This window comes from Oxyura jamaicensis, chromosome 10 (assembly GCF_011077185.1).
Source record: "Oxyura jamaicensis isolate SHBP4307 breed ruddy duck chromosome 10, BPBGC_Ojam_1.0, whole genome shotgun sequence".
In the NCBI taxonomy this organism is placed as follows: Eukaryota; Metazoa; Chordata; class Aves; order Anseriformes; family Anatidae; genus Oxyura; species Oxyura jamaicensis.
Genome location: NC_048902.1, coordinates 5,854,361 through 5,875,083, shown reverse-complemented (window position 1 = coordinate 5,875,083; position 20,723 = coordinate 5,854,361). Strand labels below are relative to the sequence as shown.

Genomic DNA, 20,723 nt, shown 5'->3' with positions numbered 1-20,723 from the left:
CTTTAAAATTTTCTTGCTTAATTTTTCCCCTTCATTCTTAAAAAAAAAATTATGAAGAAACTTCTATTAATAAACTTTCTTTTTGGAAACTTTATAAATTTCTGAATGAATTGAAATAGCATGAAAAATTGTTTTTGCTTGTCCAAAAAAATAACAGAAATGACTCAGTTGTTGCAAGAAAAAAAAAAAAAAAAAAAAAGGAAGTCAGAGGAAGTTTTACAGTGTCAATTTATACATTATGAATCATAAGGTACTGTCCTTCCAAGCAGTCCATCTGAATAGAAACCTACAAGCACTGCAAGCCTATTACAGGACAAATGGCTTTTGTTCTGTGCATCTCTGGTTATTTTTGACCTTTTCCATTTTTTCTTCATTTTGCTTAGCAAGTTATAAATATGTTTGACTACCTATGTTTATCCTCCTTCCTTTTTCAAGATGGCCAGTTATGGCTGTTATTGAAAAAGGCTAAAGAAGAAAAATTCCTTTTTCCTTTACACATTTATACATTTATATATACACACACACACACACACACATATATATAAGGTATCTGAGAATATACTAATATATATTTGCTTTGTATATGCATGTTTGTATATATATATATTCTTCGTAAGAGCTCATGGTCCTAGAATAATGATGTGGCTGATACTAAATTCTTGACATAAATCTGGATACCATGGAAAAATATCCAAGTTCTCTATCATGCAACTGATCTATAGCCATTACGTATTTTGCACCTTGCTACCATCTGTCTGCTGGCGTAGTGCATAGATACGATAATAGGGGAAAATTCCAGTACGCTAGGAAACGGCATACAGTAGATGACAGCTATTGTGATCCACAGAAACCTTCACATGCTGCTAGCGTCATTGCATCAGACTTGCTGAAAATCTTTTGACCTTTTTCTCACTTAATTTATATTCGCTTTTAAAATCTGTTGCAATAACTAAACATTGTTTTAAAGAGAATGTAAGTAATTTAGAGATTCTAGAAAATCTGGAAAAAGAATTTGAGAAATTATCATAAAAATGTATAAATATGTTTTAGTTATATATAAACCAGATAATTGGCGTAACATAGATCTTTTAAAGAGTCCAAGGATTCGGCTGAGATCATCACTGAAAACCCTACTCCAGCAGGACTCTTCCATATGAAATTTGATGTGTTTTCAAGCAGTCTGCACAACTTAGCATTACCTGATTTCACTATCCAATTAGATGAAATTCAATTCTTTTTTTTGTTGTTTTCATGTGGTACACTAAGGCAACAGAAGGAAGGAAATGCAGGCTTGAGGGAAATTCCATTCTGATTTTTTTTTCTATTCTGCTTAAAGATTTAGCATGACTTTTTGCAGTATATACATTTCTTTAACAGCAGCTTTATCTTAACAGCATAGTAATTAATCAGCAATTTTTACTAGATGACATGTCCAAGGTAGGTAGCACTGCAGTAATTTCAGGTATGAGTGCTTACAGCCTCAGCTGGGTCTGGCATGTGCATGCAAGGTCAAGAGAAGCATTGCTCAGGTAGTTCTGAGTCTGCAAGCTGTTCCACTTGGCTCCAATTATCTGTGCATTTGGAATAGTCCATGGGGGACTGTATTGCAAATGGAGTAAGTTCTGGTCTTTTCCAAGTACGAATATCTATGTTGTTAAGTATTTGCTATCTGGATTTGTTATCTTAAGGGCAAGTGTCTTGATCCAGCCGCCAGACAGTTCTCTGCTGTTTCTTATTTGGAAATCATTAAAAAACTAATTGTTAGGACAGCAAACAGAGAACTCTGTATGTAAATTTTAAAGATATATATGCTAGGGTGGATTGTCAGAGTCTTCACTTAAACAGCTTCTCAATTGAAAACCGGTAAGAACTTGCTGAAATGTGAGCTTCAGTCCCGACTTTTTAGCTTATTTTTAAAGTAAATAGTAACAGCTGAGCCTACTGAACTGTATTTATCTGTAATAAAGCCTGGGTGACCTCAGCAGGCTATGTCAAAGATGAATTTGGCCAACTGCACATTAATTTCTTTTTAAAAGCACTCTGATACGGAACACTAACTCACCAACTTATCTGGAACAGTGTATTCTGTTCCAAAATAAATTGCTGATAATAAAATTAGTACTTTATTGTTATTATTATTGTACTCTAATGCTTTGTATTCTGGTCTTGTTGAGCTCTGAACCTGGTTTGTATACAAGCCTAGGGTTTTAAAAATAATTCTAGCTATGTAACGTCTAGAAAATACAGTCATATGAAGGATAGAGATTTTCCAGTGGCTTTGATTTGGTATATTTTTGTAAGTTTGTTCTCTGTATGGCTAGCACTGGACTTGAATATAAGAATCTTTTTTCAGTACTGGGAATTAAAAGCCCATAAAAGTATTTTCTTTCTGAAGACAGAATGCTTAATAATCCTTATGATGGGAAGAGCAGAACATGAACATTGGAATACTGACTCTTTAGTGTCATAGTGTGTATGACCGCATAACTGATTGACATCACCAGTCCTCTGCTTTATGTCTGCTCTAAAACTGCTGCTTTTAGTGATGGACTCAAAAAGCTTCACAACAAAATAAAGAGCATCATTACATATTCATAGTCGAATATTCTGTGATTAATCTGCTTTGAATTCCACTTTTCAAAGGAAAGCATAAAAGGTAATGAGAACACTTGGAGAGGAGTAAAGTCATGGCACTGAAGGTAAAAGCCTAGAGCATACTAATGCACTTCAGCAGGAATCGTGCTAAGCCTGATCTGGGCTTTAAGAAATCACTGCCTAGGAAAAATCGTGTTTTGGGTTAGATTTTTAAAGTTTTGTTTTGCTCACCTGCAGACATGCAGATATTCTAGGAAAGAACTGGTGATAGTTTTGTAAAAATTCTCTCGAAACATCTCTTCAGTGTTTGTAAGATGGGACCCTTGCTCTGTTCAGGTTTATAACAGAGAACTGGTGGCTTGGTGTCTTTGCTTGTCTAATATGATTCATTATATTTCCCCCCCCTATAAAAAGGTAATGGAATGGGAAGTGTTCTTTTTGATGTCTCGGGTGTAACACAGAGTTAGTCTTCTTTTTACTGTGACATTAACAGTATTTATAAAGCCCATGTTAGACAGATGTATGCAAAATCCTAAAGCTTGTCTATACAAGACATTTCTCAAGAAAGATGGGGATTTTTTTTTTCTCTTTCTCCAGGAAGAACTGACTTCATGTAAGAAATCTTCTTGTAAGATAGAGACAATCTGAACAAGGAGCTCATTCTTTCTGGGAAAATGTTGGTTAATATCTGCTTCAGCAACAGAAAACATTTGTCTAGAGTGAGAATTTCCAAAGGATCAGGTTATGTACTGACTGCCTGACATTTTCTGAAGATGATACTATGCAGGATGAGTCTTTTTATTTTCCGTTCATTGGTAAAATGCACACAAAGGCTTTAAAGTTTCAAGTAAATTAAAACCCAATAAAAGCAACATTTAATTTATCGATTTTTGTCATATGTGCTCCAGAGATTTTAAAGTCCCTGCAGAGAGACACTATTTCATTCTCCACGTGTACAAGTGTTTGCGTGTCCTTCTGACAAAAAAAGCAGATGTTATACCTAAAAAAGGCTACTATGCTTTCTGTCCTGTTTCAGTGATTTGTTCTTCGTGATACTGTGTTTTTGTTTTGTTTTGTTTTGTTTGTCTGCTTCTGTGTAAGCTTGGCAAGCCACTCTGGGTGCCCTGCTTGGGCAGGGGTTGGGCCAGAGGGACCCGGAGGTCCCTGCCGACCTCAGCCAGTCCATGATGCTGTAACTCTGTGAACATACTTGATTCTGAGCCCTTCCCCAAAGCACCCTAAAGTTCTTTGTAGACACCTCATAATTCATCAGGCTCCAACTGTTTTGCTTCCACTATGCATTTCAGACAAAGGATAAACAAAACAAAATCTTTAGCAAACTGAAATGCAGAAGGTTCGATGCTCATCTTTAAAGTTAATGCATGCCATCATACCCAATTTAGTTTCTGATAGATTCCTGCTATTGACAGAATTGTGTTGAAAAGTTGAGTTTACTTAAATTACATTTTAATTGCATCTTCTTAGTGTTTTTGCATCACTTTGGTCTGAATGTCTGCCAGTCTTCAGAGATTTTTTGGTCTGTAATTTATCCCTTGTGCAGCAGTTCCTAGCTCCTTGCTTTGTCTGTCAATACACCAGGTGAGTGCATTTTGAAATGTGTACCTTGTAATTTGAAAGACTTCATTGATACAAACTCAGGCACTTGAAAAGTTCTTCTGGGAATGAGTGGTTCACCTGGCGGTAATTACCCAGGTTTTGAGTGCAGCTGGCAAAAGGAGCAGAGCTGTATGGGATCAAATTCAAGACCCTGGGCAGAGTGCGTTACCTTCCTCCATGCTGCCAGGGGAACATCTGGCAGATTCATCTGAACTGCTATGAATAGCTGGGAAAGGTGTGACTTTATGTAAGAAATTCTTGCCTTTTGTCATCTCCACCTCTGTCATGTATGCTTTGTCTTTAAATAAATGTATGTGTGTGTATATATACATAAAATCAGTAATAATTTCTCAAGGTCTTTCAGGTTAAATAAAGCCATGAAAGTCAGTGGTGCCAGAAGGCTTTTGAAATTAAATTGAACCTAATTATGTTGCAATGTATTTGATGGTTCATTGTATTTTTTTTTAAGTTGCATTTTTATTATATGCTGCTTAATGCATGTGACATAAAACTAGAAAGAACTGCGTGTCTTCTGTTGTAACTGGACTTCTTTTTGCCAGGGACTCTACATCATTAAGTTTAGGGAAAAATGGCTCGGACGATAGTATGGAATGACCTTAGAAAACTTAATTCTTACTAGTTTCTGAAGCAATATGGTACCTTTAAATGGAAAAAAACAAACAAACTAATAAGAATGTTTTTTTAAATTGAGAATTCTTGTTGTTGTTGCTTTTTAAATTAATGTATCGTATTTTCTTGTAGAAATTAATGAAACAAGGGCCATTTCTAATAAAGAAGTTTCCCATTCTCTACCCTAAAATTATGGAACCTTTTTCCTCTTTTGGCAGAACAGTGGGGACTGAATGGAGCAAGTGTGTGGATAAGTTGATTGAAATATTATGTTTCTGCATTTTCAGATGCCTGTGAACTCAGCTAGTAAGAAGATTTTTTTTAAATAAATTCTTTTGTCTCTAACTGCATGGATTAGAGTAGGGTTTGTGACAGTGACAGTGAAACATATCAAGTTTTATATTTTGAATTGGCAGCTTATCCCAAATCGAAAAACAAAAACAAAAAAACAGCAATGTTAACAATATTAGGTAAAATACCTGTGCTATTTATAGATAATACATGTGTAGGTATATCTATATAAATATACAGATGATATAAAGGCATACAGGTAATATATAGCTATAATACATACGTTACATCTAGATCATAGACACATATCCATGCAGATTAACATGTATATAACCTTTCTGTCCTTAAAAACATGTCTATTTTTGAGATTTATAGTATGTTTTTATTGATGCATTTGACTTGTAATTAATGTTTGCTCATTTATTTGCACGTTAGTTTGTTGGTGGCTCAAAAACGCTAGCAGATGTGGAGGGTGGGATTGTGCAGTTTCTTATTAACGGAAAGGACAGCAGGCAAATATAAGTCATCAGTTTCAGGAATTCAAGTAGCTAAATCAGCTGTATAGAACCATATTTTTCTTACTGCCTACATTTAAAAAATATATATTTACCTAGTTGAAGAATAAGTGAGACAAAGAACAAAAGATCAATTGCAATAATCTTATGTACATAACCATCTAGCATGATGTTTCATTTTTCACAGTCTACGACATGGTACTTTTAATGTAGATTAGATGCTTTGTAACATCTTCCTTAAGCCTTGCAAAGATCTGATTTGGTGAAGAAGGCAAAAAAATCTCAAAATAGCAGAATCTAACCACTATTTTCTCTTTATTAATTTATCCCAACAGTTACAGAATGAAGGGAAAAAATAGAGGGGTATGGAGGGGGGGTTCTTCAGTTAATAGCATGGCACGTTTGGTGGATTTTTTGATGAATTTTGATACAACCAATGTACAGATGTTTGTGCTATACAGCAGGGCAAATTTGAGAAACTTCCTACAAGGAAAACTTCTCACAGCACGTACTGTGTGTATACTGGTGGGTCTTGGTAATAGATTAGATTTGTCAGTGAGGTTTATGGTATTTTCCATGTGTAAATACATTTTCTTTAATATTTTCTGTTGAAGTGTGTTTCTTTATGATAAGGCTGTGGAAGAACTCAATTTGTGGAAAAAAATGCTTTTCCCATGACAGCAGAATATGAAAGTCGCTTGCAAATGATGCTGCACTCTGCAAATGAGCACTGCAAAAAAAACCTTTTTAGAGGCAGTGGAGTATGTTTGTGCTTGTTAGTGTAAAGTAACTCAGTGCAGAGGTCTGGTGTACATCTTGTGTTGCAGATAAGAGGATGAAACACGCAAGATTTCATTGGGAGGAATTCCACGGCTGGGTTATGTGTACAGAAAGCAATCCAACTTCTCTTCAGCCCATGTCTGCAGTTCTTTATGAACCTTAGTGTCGCTATTCCCAGATTACAGGTGGAAAACGGACACAGAAAAGTGAAGTTACATACATAAGTTTTTAGGAGCCTTATGGAATAGATACATGGGCTGACGCAAAATAGAAAGCTAAGAGCTTCGAGCCTGTAATTCAACTGCAGTGTTCCCCTCTATGGGGCTGGAGTCCCAGTGAAGTACCTCCCCATGGCACTGGGCAGACACCTTCAGTAATAATCATTCCAGGTCAGCTCTGTGTATGGATAAATATCTGCTACATTACACTTAAAATACAGCTGTTGTTTGAGCAGTGTGCAAATTTATGACCCACTTCTCAGTGTTTAGATGTGCCTATTTCAATTCCCAGCATTTCTCCTCCCCCTCCTTTCCACTTTCATAAGTTTTGATTTTTGCCTGCAATAGCTGGGACCATTGAGAGAAGGAGGGGGGTAAAGGGGGAGGAGAGGGAGAGATTTGAGGCAAGTGTTGCTTCGTCTCACTGGAATGTAGGCTGATTCCTTATGTGTCAGGATGTACAAGCAAGAGGAAAAGAACACAAAAGCGTGTGATCTGAGGTGAAGAACTGTCATTGCCCTCCACTGCCAAGTAGTCAGAGATGCTCAGCTTGATTACATCAGTCCATAAAACAGTAGGCTTTGCTTTCCTCTTTGTGCTACCAGCTTTGATGCAAAAGCTGATGTAATACAAACTCACTTAGTAAAAGTGCATAACAACCCCCCTCCCCATACATACGTGTATATATTTGTATTTTTTTTCTTCAGAGTGGATTCTTTGTTATTGAAGCCAGCGGTGATTTTGGCACTTGTTTCAGGAAGCTTATATTAATAACAGTTGACAAGGTAACATTCAGCTGAATGGGCAGAGACACGTTTCTGTCTTTTGATGCTGTTTGTAACACAGTCCATAGCTGAAATTTAAAACTTCACATCTTCATCCTCTTTTGCATATGCACAAGAACTTGGTTAGAGAAGAATGGAAGTCCTACATTATTTTAATGTGTTGAAATGTGCATCTATGTTTCCTTTCGTGTTGTTGTTGGACTTCCTGCTTATTCTGTCAGTTAATATGAGAATTTGAATGGGTCTCACTAAGAATGCTTGGTGGAGCAGGCTAGCTCCAGCGAGCGGGTTTGGCTCAGTTAGGAGTTTGGCTCAGTTAGGATACCTACACTGGCTGATACCTAAACACCTCCAACTTACGTTTTATAACTCATTTCAGAAGCCTGGTTTTAAAAAAGTGCATTCATACAGAGCTATTCACAAAATGAGAGCTTTGATCTGTTTTGATGTAGGTTAATTACATGTGGATATATATTATCTTGGGCTCTACTAAATGCTTATTTGTGTCACAAAAAAATTAGCTTCCATGTAACAGGTAAGGTTGGTGTTGTGGTTTAACCCGGCTGGCAGCTAAACACCACACAGCCGTTCGCTCACCCTCCCCCCTCCCTCTCTGGGATGGGGGAGAGAAAGGGGAAAGTGAAACCTGTGAGTTGAGATAAAGACAGTTTATTAAAATAGAAAATAATAATAATAATATGTACAAACAAGTGATGCACAATGCAGTTGCTCACCACCCGCTGACCAGTGCCCAGCCCAACCCTGAGCAGCCGGCCCCCCACCCCGGCTAGCCACCCCTATATATTGTTTAGCATGACGTCAGATGGTATGGAATACCCCTTTGGCCAGTTTGGGTCAGCTGTCCTGGGTCTGTCCCCTCCCAGCTCTTGCTGCACCCCCAACCTGCCCGCTGGCAGGACAGAGCGAGGAGCTGAAAAGTCCTTGGCTTAGTGTAAGCACTGCTCTGCAGCAATTAAAACATCAGCATGTTATCAGCACTCTTCTCATTGTAATCCAAAACATAACACCCTACCAGCTACTAGGAGGAAAAATAACTGTCCTAACTGAAACCAGGACAGTTGCCTATCCTGTACATTAAATATGAATTTCATACCCCACGAGCTTAGCTTCAGAAATGTTCAGAGTGGGGTTTGGCAAGCACCGAGGAGGTCTGTACTGAGTCATGCTTCCAACAGAAGTGAACCAGTAAGGATATTGTGAAGCAAGTACGCATCTAGCACATGAATAATGGCGATGACTATTCCTCATCACTGCAAGCAGTTTGTTTAGTATAAGGGCTGGGGTGGAGGAGGAACTTGGCATTATGGAGAAGTGAATGCAAGCCCCGGTCATTTTGCCACCAAAAGGGTATAACCATGCAAGCATGAAACATGGTCTGTGTCACATCTCATCTGTGCTGTTAGCTCCTTTAAAGCTGTCTTGGTGGCTTTTGAAAAAGTGGCGTTAGGTGTTTTGCATTTTTATTTCTTATGCTATAAAAACAGGCAAGAACCTTATGTTAATATCCTACTGAAATCATCAGACAGATACTTTGTTTCGGATAGGAAATGATTTTGTGCTGTGGATCATTCTCAAATTAGGAAAAAACAGCTGCTGATGGAAGACAGTTGGGGACAGAAATATGTATTTGCCCAAAGTATATAGGAAAGGTGTATGAAAATAAAAGGAGGTGGGGGTGGAAGAAGCAGGCACTCCAGTTTCCAGGGAAGCTCTGCGTTTATGTAAAGTACCGCAGCTGCGCTGCAAACCTCCCTCTGCGGATGACCTCAGTCCTGACCAAGACAGACTGTTCCGGGTGCAGGTGTGGCTGCTGAATTATTTGGTCTGTTTCAGTGTCAGTCAGTGACAGCGAGGTACTCTGGGTAAAATTTGTGTCCACTGAATGAAGTGAATCGGTATATTTGGTATTCCAGAGTTCACTATGTGCCTTCCTGCTATTGCAGAAATAGTTTATTTTATTCCGCTGAATGAGATTAGTTAAAGAGGACGGGCAAGAGGAAGTGGCTCCGGCAACGACCTCTGAATACATCAGGCAGGCAGATGCCGAGGCAGGACCGCACTGGGGATGGTGCAGAACAGAAAAGATAGTTTTGACAGCTGACTTGTGATCTTTTTTGAAGAGGTTTGTTTATGCTGTTTGAATTGTGAATATTAAGTTTCTGCCGTGTGCTTCACAAGAAATAGAGCTGTGAAAAATGTTCACTTCTAACACGTGTATCCAGTCAGCTTTGGGTTGAATTTGACTAGTCCTGGAGCCTGTCGGCTACTTTAGATCACCTTGGTATTTGCCAGGTGTTGATTGCTATTTATCTTTGCACTTTTTATCTCTTAACAGTTTATAAAGTTTTATAGGTAATTCCTATTGTTTCATTTGTGTGCGGTGTAGACTGCCAGAGAGTAGGATTAGTGTATTGAATATGGTTACTTGACTTACACTGGGGTCTGAACGAACAAGTCCAGTCAGACCGAACTGTGGGGAAGCCAGGTACTCTGACACCTGACTCTTCTCTATCTGTGTGGGACGTAGGATATTTACAGTGTCTTGAAGAATCGAGATAGATCTAGAACCCACAAAAGCAGATCCTTCTAGAAAGATGACTGTAGTTTTCTTCAAATGATTCATAAGAAATTCCATGTCTGATTTGGCAGCCGTTAAGGAGAGAACTATTTATTCACTGTAAGATGTATGACTTCAGCAGCAAAATACTCCTAATACTGTTAGGAGGTTCTCACTTCTACCAACTAAAGTGCAGTAGAGGGAATATAGCCTCCCAGCTGAGTTGTAACCCCTTAAGGGTTACTGACTATGGTGGCAATAATATTATTTCTGCATTTGAGATCTCAATCTTTTGTGGATCCTCTATCTATATCTCCACTTCTGTGAGAACATGTAGTTGGGTGACTGTTGGCTTCATGGGAGGCAGAGCACTGGTATAGAAATGGTTGTGAAATTGATAAAATGGGTTTTAAAATGGAAAAAGATTAATAGTAAGATTTCTATGCCGATATCAACATAACTCCTAAAACATTTTTTGTGATGTTAAATGAGCATGCCTTTACACAGTGTACTTTAGATTTGTAGTAAGAAATACATGAAAAATTGAAGGTAGTTTGCTGAGACTGGCTAATTTTAAAGCCTGGTTCTTGTTTCTGATCCACTGCAATTTATTAAAATCATCTGACGCTAACTGTGAGAACATATGGGGATATATTTCAGGCATCTCTGAGGGTTTAAGAAGGGTTTTAGGTGACCCAGGAATGATAAACTAGCTTGTTTGGCTGCTACAATTCAAATGAATATGTGATCCAGTGTACTTGTGATATAACATGGTGCTCTTGAGCATAAGAATTGTCTGCTAGCTACTGTTCTTTTAAACCGTCTGAAGCAGAGAAATCTGCTTTGTGAAATTGGTTATGCGTGAACTGGGCAGTGGATTTTCGTGGTAGGGTTTGGAAACACATCAACATTTGTAATGGTGGGATGTAACTGAAGAGGGATTTGGCAGGGCCAAGGACAGCTCAGACAGTGCTGCTGTGGGTACTGAGAGCAGGGAGGCTGTGGTAAGCAGCTGGTATTTCTCTGAGTCACTCATTCTGCTGCTCGCCCCTTGCTGCTCTGTCTAGGCTGTGTGGGTGGCCAGGTGTGATTCTAGATGGGAAGTCATTGACATTGATGTCAGAGATCAGTCATGGTACTGGGGAGAGGGGACGTGGCTGAATCCCGCCCTTACCCTATAAAGCCTTTGTGCATTCATCTACGGGATGAGTAGTGTAGATGAGTGGAAGAACATATAGATGGCCAGTTAGTGCGCCTCACAAGGTGACAAATAGCTGGTATCCTTCGTCCCACCTTTCTTCTGAAGGTTATATAGCTTGTGGTTAAGTATCTTCTGCCTCCTGTTAAGAAAAATGGGACACTAATATAGCATCCAGCCTGTCTCCTGCTGCTTGATGAAGGGGATTATCACAAATTCAGTTAGCTTAAAGTTTATGTGCTAACTATTCTGCATTAGTAGCTTGTGTGTGTGTGTTCTTAACGTTGATGCTGGACATTCTGCTTCAGAAAAGGCACGTTCCTACAGAAAATTGGGAAAAAGTGGCTACCTTAGTAACAAGTTACAGAAACCTGAAATAATGCTCTGTATCTGCGTTCTTTTCTTAGACTGTATAAGGTAGAGCAGAGAATCATTGTGCTCATTTTAATAACAAAATCTGACACCTCTGAAACCATGCTGGCTAGCTTGAAAAAAGTGTTGAAATACCTCAGTAGGAGGGGTAGTGCCATTCGCACATAACTAGAGATAAATAAGAATTGTTTCTTTATGATTTTTGAATGTGTTTGAGTCTTTTTTGTAATTTTGTTCGTTGATTTAGGACTGTGAAGTTTTAACTGCTTTGGGGGAAATGGGCCTGGAAAGAAAGCAATCTCTGGCAAGTGAGTTTCAGGATAACAGTGGCACTGGGGAAGCTTCTTCAGTTTTAAGACATATATCTGAACTGCTCTTGATGGGCTAAGCTACACCTGAATTTGGAGTTAAAGATTCAGAGGAAGGAAGTGCTTTTCATGTCTTAAGCTCTTTCTGAAAGCAGAAGACTGGTTGCTTTTCTTTTTTGCATAAAGTGCTGTTGCTTTTGATATGCAAATGGTGAACTGTACCATATAACCTCAGTCTTCTAGAGAGCAAAAGGAAGGGCAGAGAAAAACGTATGTGGTGCAGGAATTCAAATGATAGGGAAACAGGGTTCCTATTCTCTTTGACAATTCAATCTGAAATTCCAATAAAGCAAAAAGAGAGCAAATCAGGTTGGACTGTGAGGGCAGGGATTGCCCTGTGTGATAAGGGACATCTGAGAATTTCTGCATGTAATGAATATAAAAGGTAGCTGAGCTGACTGAATGTTTAAGCAGCTGGAGCGAGCAATAATAGAACAGAGTGGGTTGTAGCTGAGCGACAGCTCATCATATAATCATCATGTTTTCCTCTTAGAACATCTCTGAAAAACAAGAAAGATGGTTTAATTCTTTTTTGTCTTCATCTAACAAGCAGATTTTGAGTAATTATTTTTTGGAAAATGTTCAATGACATCTAAGCTATAGTTACACATACATATTTTGAGTGATGAGAGTTATTGTCTGTGGTTCAAAATATGTTCTCTCTCCCTCCCCCACCTCATTAAGTCATACGGAGTATTTCCCCTAGTCATTTTTCCTTTTCCTTAATCATCTTCTCTTGTGCAGAGGTCAGATCTGCTCGGCTGGCATTTCACGATGCAGAAGGATTTGGTTAGCAAGGCGCAGGCTTCTGCAGCTTTAGTGCCTTTGCTGCTCTCCGTTCCTTTTGCCACCCACCCCTCACCCTGGAAGCTGCCGGTAAGAAGCACAGATGGGCAAAACTCACGGAGCTTTGCAGTCAGTTGAAATTACCCTGGCTCAGCCATACTGTGTTGCTGAGCCAGACAGTAGGCCTCCTTTTTTCTGTCTAAATGCTCAATTTAAGAACCTGACTGCAGAGAAACGGTGCTTCTGGGTTATCTAAAGCAGTAGCAGGTTCCCAGTTGGTACAGAAGCTCTCACAAACCTCCGAGTCTTTTACCGTGCATTATTGGGAGAGTGGCAACTTGAAAACTGCTTTATTTGGTAGAATTAAAAGGATTTAAAGAAGTATAGGTCTCATGAGATGAAACTAAATCACCAAGACTTTATGCTGTGTGTCTTCAGGCAGCAGTACCTAGTGTGTGTTCTAGCTCCGCGTTGCACTTTGCTCATCCAGTAGTGACCAGATAAGTCCTGTCAAACCTGAACAGGTACTTTGAAATCCAGTGTAGTAGCTGTACTTTGGAGCTTGCCAGGTGCCTAGAGGTGTGTGGTATTGTGAACAAAACACAACCCTTTTAAAAGTGAAATTGCATTATTATTTGTAACAGTGGAGCTGTCCGTGTGAAATCAAAGTATTGAAAAGAAGTCTAGAAGGGTAAAGTGGTGGCTGTGTTTTTCCTATGAAGTCAGCAAACTGGGTGGTTGTTGCAGGGTACAAAAGAAAAATTTGAATAGCTTGTATTTTGTATTCTTTTGGAAGAGAGAGCAGCTCAGTTTGTAATTAAAATGTATTCTGTTTATTTGCTAAAGTTTGTATAGCTCTCTAGCAACAGCTTTTCCTAATGCACTCTATCACTACAGTGTCTATGTGCTTCTAAATTGCTTTGCTGATAGCTTTCAGAGAAAGTTAGTAATACAGCTTTGTTCAGCTACTGTTGTGATCTTTTTGCAAGTGTACAAAATTTATAAGCAACTTTCTCACAGAAACTTATTGCAAGTAATTAAAAATAGTTGGAAATTAAGATGCATTTCGTCTTCCATCAACTAGAAATGAATGAAGGATGTTAAGACAGTAAAAGGCAATATATTGTATGCCCACAACATCTTTGCTCCCATGTCAAAAAGAATTGTGAATAGGAACATTGATTAGTCAAATAACTAGTGATTTGGCACCAGCTCAACATCTACCTTCTTGTACCAAAGTCTGAGAGGCACATGGGAAACAATAATGAAGAACAAGTGAGGTAGATTTATATATGTGTGCACACGTGCATGAGCATATATAAACAGATACTTCAAATTTAAACACATTATAATATGAATAATGTTTCCTAACCACAACAAAATGAGAATCTACAGGTAAAAGTCAGTTAATTTTAGCATCGATTAAAGGTGAGAGGTATTGTTTGATCTTCTCCTGAGATTTTTGCTTGCTTATTAACAGAGATCATGGTATTTAAAGGATATTTATGGATGAAGTTCATAGAAAACTCTCTGACCTTAATGAAGTTAGGATTTCTTCCTGTGTGTTCTAAAAGATCTCAGAAACATTGTCACGCTGGTGACGAGGTGCTGCTTGCTTTTGTGTGAACTGTGTAATGGAGGCAGTAAAAGTAATCATGTGAGTAGATTTGTATGGGTTTAAACTCTTACCTTCAGGACTTGATAAATGAAAACTTGTTTTTTTAAACTGATAATTGTTTTGAAACCTATATTGATGCATTTGCTGATTTGGTATTATTGGCAAAGAAAATTTTAATGTTTTATGTTAATAGTAATGTGAGGGAGGAAAAAATAGGTTATAGTTTAACATTTGTGGTTTAGGGTACAGTGCAGTTCTTGAGACTTTGTAAGAAAAATGTTAATTCACATGCTGACAAAACCATGGCAAATTATATTCAATCTCTTGGTATTCTTCACAAATTTATATTTTAGCTCACAAGTAATCTTTACTTGAGCATTTTATGTAGTTCTTGTTTAATTTTTCTTAGCATAAGAAGACAAAATTCATTTTTCAGAAAGTAAATTGGAAGTCCCATGATTGGCTTACCGAGGGAAAAATGAATAAAATTGGAATTGTCTTGGTGTTTTTGTAGGTGTGGCTGTGGCATCATTTTTATTTCCCAAAGCTTGCTCTTTTAATGAAAGCAAGGCTACAGAATGAGCTTTTATTGAGCTAATAACTGAAATCAGACAACTTTGTGTTTAAAACACGTTCTTCATGAAGTTGGACAGGAGTGGTTTGTGATTATCAAGCTAGGCTCTTTGAATATAAAATGTAGCCCTTTTTTCCATTCGTTTTTCCATATATTGGAGGTCGTGTGGTTCCTATTTTGTATGGTATTTTAATACAAGTGTATAATTATGTTACATAGTCAAGATCTACTATTGGAGTTCAGTTCAGTTCCATGCTATTTTCACCTTCCAACACAATCCTTAGAACCATTTTGAGAATTTTGACTTTGCAATGGCAAGAGAGAAAAAAAAAAAATACTTATTTGATGATAGGGTTAGTTTTTGGTTGGTTGGTCGGTTGAAGTATGTATACAGTAAGTGTAGGTGTTCACAGTGTTGGGGGAAAAAAAATAAAAACAACAAGTTTTATGATCCTGTGTTTCTCAGTTGTGTTTACGGAGACATGATATGAGTAGCCCGCAGCGTTTCTGACATCACAAGAGTCAGATTAATGATGTGTGGCTATACAGTCAAATGATTTTTTTTTCCTTACTCTTGGTAAAACATTCCTTGGCTAGTAATGAAGAGGGAGATGTTTGAATCCACTGTTGTTGCAGCAGTTTTCTAGGACAGGTAGGATTGTTGCTATTTCCACAGCATTTGTATGATTGCTAAGAAATGTGCAGACGTGCATTTAAAAATTTCTTTGAAATACAAGCCGTGTACAGCATGCAGATAAAGCCCTTGGACCTAAGCCCCAGCTTACTTTTGTACTGTTAAAGGTCAAGAGTGGTTTTTCAGCTGTCACCACATCCGAGCGTAGCTGCCTGCTTCCCAGGGCCAGCAGGGCACCAGCTCTGCAGAGCAGCCTTGCTTTTTGCCCTCAGAGCAATTGCAGCGGGTTGCCCTGTAGCTAGCTGCATTGGAGCACGCTCAAGCTGTGGATCTACAAAAGAGGAGAGCTAATCCTGAAGGTCACTAGCACTGAAGAGAAGAGATTCTTTACCCCACTTGCTTTGTGCTGCCTACTTTGTACTGGCTGTGGTGTTTTTGCAGACATTTTGGTGATTTGATTCAGTCCAGCACAGAATTCTTACATACAAATAAAAGTAGGAGGACTTTTTTGTTGGTTGAGTGAGCCAGTGGCTCTCAAACCCCTTAGACGAGCATCAGTGTGAGTGGAAGGGAGTGAATGTCACTAAGTAGCCCAAAGCAGAGCAACAGAGAAGAAAGAAGAATCCAGCCTTTTAAAGCTACTGGATTGTAGCATAATTCTTGAGACAGTACAGACCAGTTTGGCTAGGAATTTTTTACTTCCTTGCTTTCAGCTACATCTTCAGCTGTTTCACAAGCTGTCAAATACCTACATAGGTGGCAGTATTTAATTAAATGACATGACTATGTCTTTTAAAGGAATGTTAATGTGTTTTGTAGTCTCTCCCTGCTGCACATACCCTTTCTGTCACTACAATTGGTTCTAGCTGTGCAATGCCTAACTCTTCTCATTTAGGTGCAGATCTGTTAATGTAGCAACTAGTTAAACAAAGTAGGGAGCAAGCCCATATGTTTGTGTTACGCATTTCACAAAGTCAAGTCTGAAAGGCATTTGGAAATGACTAGCAGCACTTGCTGTAACTTTGCTATCATCTTGCAATGGTTAAATTCAAGTAACAGAAGCATGCACATGCAGGACATTAAGGTATAGGAGATTTTCCTGTGTGCTTTAGGGGGAAGTTGTGTTTTCTGTGACTTCTGATTGCTTGTGTTGTCACTGCAGATGCTAAAAGCAAGCAGTGATGCCCATAGTGGAGATGTTTTATCAGTCTTAAATTAGAACTTCATACAAGGAGGCAAACTGTTGCCCCAAATTGGCACATGCTAGCGAGAGCTTAAACTGTAAATATGCAATAATCGGAGCTTGAACAGTGATATAACCAATGTGTTGATCTTAGGAGTCATATAATCAAATGCAAGAACATAAAATGCTTACTTGACTGTAATCATTTCAAGGTATTGCTGCATTGAAACTTTTAATCATTAGGGAGGGATTTTAACATCTTGGTTATGGCATAAATAAGACATGTAATTTTGAAATCATTAATTACCTTTATAGGAACTTCCTGGAAATGTTTGATGTTCTTTCCATAAAGACTTTCTAGTGATTTCTTCAGTTTGAATCTAGTGCCATTTGTTTTTCTCGCATTACGTGTGTATAATTTTGACAGGCTCATCAAGTAATTGAGTGTAGAATTGAATACTGAGGTCAAAATTATCGCTTGTATTGGCAGTTAACAACTTCATTCGAATCTGTAGTTCACAATCAGAGACAACCATGGCTTTTGCAGTGTCCTGTGCATTGAAGGAAGAGTTTTGTGACTGCTTATCTATTGTTTGTGCTGTTGCATGAGTTTTGCCTGATGAACACGAGACTAGTGCATTTCCTCTCATTTCCCCAGCCCATCATACATCCAGTGGATGCATAAAAGTGTCCAGGGATGGTTTTAGCAGCAGGGAAACATATCAGAAGAGATTTTTCTCTCACAATCTCTTAAGTATTCCCCCCCCCCCCCTTTTTTTTTTTTTAAGCTCACATTTTTGTTATCCAGAAGGAGCTCTCTTCTGGCTATATTTGAAGTGCAATTTAACCAGCTCTTTTTAATGGCTCTTGAGAGGAACAAATGGGCACTTTGATGGGCAGAACTCAGAACTATAACTAGTACTTCTGCTTGTGCTCTTTCTAGAAGTGTTAACTGAGTTTTTTGAGTGTCAAGCAGTTTGTCAGGAAGTGAGGGCATCCGAGCGGTGCAACGGGCTTGGGCTCTCATTGTTTCTGCTGACGCCATTACTGACACACCACTGGTTCTCAATGAGTCGTGTGTGTGACGGCAATGTGTGTTGTGAATGAAATGTTGCTGGTGGAAAGGAATCGGACAAACTTCAGGATCTGGATCACCATTCTTCAGCTAGGAGAATTTTAGCATAAGTGTGTGTACTTGTACGATCTGCACATAACAATGTAAACACTACAGTGAAATTGAATTGGAGTCTGGGGAGTCATATCTAGAGGTCTGAAATAAAGGCCTCAGCAAGAGTGAAACAACTATCTGGACTATCTCTTAAAAGCCTAATGAATTTGGCATTTTTGATTGGTTTTGTACTGCTGGGAATCAAAGATGCAATATCTTAGTCAGAATGTTGATACAGTTTTTCTATGGACTTCAACAGGCATTTGTAAAAATGAACGTGTAAGGGCTTATCTGCGTGGAGTTGCACATTCATTTTACGCTCCTAAATGTCAGCTTGTGTGAGCGCTACTACTTCCCAATACTCTAAGAACGTGGAGGTTGCTTTCCTCCTTCTGGTCAAGTTATCAAAGCTGTTTTCCCACATCTGTGGATTTTAATGGAAACTTGGTCTTTGATAGTACCTGAAGTGTGTTAGGTGGTTGGCACATGCAAACTGCTTAAAAACTCTACTGATTCTGGAAAACAGGCAGAGGCTTATGGCTTTAAAATAACCAGTGAAGGTGTGCTATATTGAAATAAATTTGTGGGGCAGTGTATATACCAGGAAAGAAATAGCAGAGAGAGTAGAGAAGGAAAAATAATTTGTTAGTCTCATTTTTAATAAACAAATCTATATAACAAATGTGTATTCGCTTCTATAAATGAGTAAATATATATACATATATGGAGTTAAGAAAAATGTATAGAGAAGAAAGTGTCACATGTTTTAACTAGGAGGAGGAATAAAATATTCAAAGAATTGGGAGAAAGCAAATATAAGAAAGATAGCCATAAAAATTCACAAGATGTAATGTTTTAAGACCTTGTTTAGTGGTACCTAATAGAGAAGTCAGGGATCAGAAATAACTGTATTTGGTCAGAGTATTGCTAAACATCATTTTAATTATCTTTAAATGGTAAACCAGATAAAATGCTTGATGAAGTGCAGTGTGCTTATATATGCGTTCAGGAATCAAAAGATTATCATATAGTGTTTTGAACCACTCCAGTCTATAATTCATAGTTAGTTTAATATTGTGAATCATTTCAGACCAATCTTCAATTGCTCTGTTACTTGGTTATTTTAACTCATAAAATATTTTGAACAAAATCAGTAAATCTCAATCTGTATTTCATGATTGGAAAGGGACCAAACATACTGGATGGATCAGCTGTTGTAATTCATTCAGTTCTGTCATCAACATGGAACGTACAGTCAAACTGGAGGAAAATTAGATGTCTAAACTAGATTTGGAGGTATGGTGTCTTTGGTTCTCTGAACCAAACAGTAAAGGGCACTGCATTCCTAACAAGTTGTCATCTGATATACATATCTCTGCAATGGTAAAGCAATCTGAATCTTACAACATACCATTTGGATTTGTCAAGTTATCTTTTAAGATCCTTGCATCCATGTTAATGTGTGTCGGGTCAGACAACATTTCCTTCCAGAAAGCTTCCTTTCTGTGTTTCTATTTTTCTAATGGAAGTTTAATTTAATCTAAATTGGATTGGGCTATGGCGAAGTTCTTGATGGACAAACTATTGTGATCTTAACAGTGGCATAATGCAGGGCTTCTCACTATCCTGGGAATGGTCAAAGCTGGAAGAAAGAAAGAAAAAATCTTTCTCCATAATAGTGGTATAGATTGAGATTTTGGGGTGGGTAGTGGGGATAACAAATGGATGCAGAATAATACTCTACAGTGTTACTTTTGAAGTCAGTAAAACATGTTCTGGTCTTCTGTCTATTCTCACAGGCACGTGACACTCCAGAGCTTCAAAATCAGAAGTAAAATCAGCTGGACAGTTGTCTCCTGCCTTCCTAAATAGGTAAACATACTAAAAACAGAAACAGAGGCTTGTCTACCTCATTCCTGTGAGTAGCTGTAAACATCCCTCCTACCCCCTAAATTAGCATCTGGCATTTAGTTGTTTTGAAATGCTGAACATAAGGGCCTTGCAAAGAAAACAAGAATTTAATTTGTGTCGTAATTGACAACAGTTACAGTCATAGAATCATGTAGGTTCGAAAAGACCTTCAAGATCAAGTCTGGCCATAAACCTGACCTATCAAGCTACAACACTATACAATATCCCTTGGTGCCATGTCCACGTATCTGTTGAATACCTCCAGGCATGGGGACTCCACCACTTCCCTGGACAGACTGTTCTAATGCTTGGCCACCATGTCTGTGAAAAAGTTTTTCCTAATGTCCAATCTGAAAATCCTATGGTGCAACTTGACTGTTTCTTTGTGTTGTATCACTTTTCACGTGAGAATAGATAATGACACCCTCTTTGTTGCAACTTCCTTTCAGGTAGTTATAGAGAGCAATGAAGTCTCCCCTCGGCCTCTTTTTCTCCTGACTAAACAACACTTTTTCCTTCATCAGTTTATCATAAGTCTTATTTTCTAGTCCCTTCATCAGCCTTGTTGGTCTTTTGTCCACACATTTGGCCATCTCAAGATCCTCCTTGTAATGAGGGGCCCAAAACTGAATGCAGTGCTTGAGGTGTGTTCTCACCAGTGCCATGTACAAGGGGACAATTACTTCTCTATTTTTGAGTCAGGCCTGCCTAACTTGGTATCATCTGTGAAATTAGTGAGGATACACTCGATCCCCTCATCAATATCATTGATAAAAAGGTTGAACAAAATTGGCCCAGTACTGAGCCTTGGGGAATGCTACTGGTGACCCACTACAAGCTGGATTCAACTCCATTTACTGTGACTCTGTGCACTGCCATCCAGCCAGTTCTTCACCCAATTA

The 20,723-nt window shown here is 38.4% G+C and overlaps 1 protein-coding gene across 3 annotated transcripts in view; it reads left to right on the top strand.

Moving 5' to 3' along the window:
• The window catches only part of OTUD7A (OTU deubiquitinase 7A), a 114,023-nt gene that overhangs the window by 27,505 nt on the left and 65,795 nt on the right, over window positions 1–20,723 (top strand). For 2 of the 3 annotated variants that reach the window (XM_035336015.1, XM_035336013.1), the window contains exon 2: window positions 19,710–19,782. The gene's annotated coding sequence lies outside the window, so the exon portion shown is untranslated. Of the gene's footprint in view, window positions 1–19,709; window positions 19,829–20,723 lie in introns of all 3 variants that reach the window. The other variant, XM_035336014.1, reaches the window with a different exon arrangement.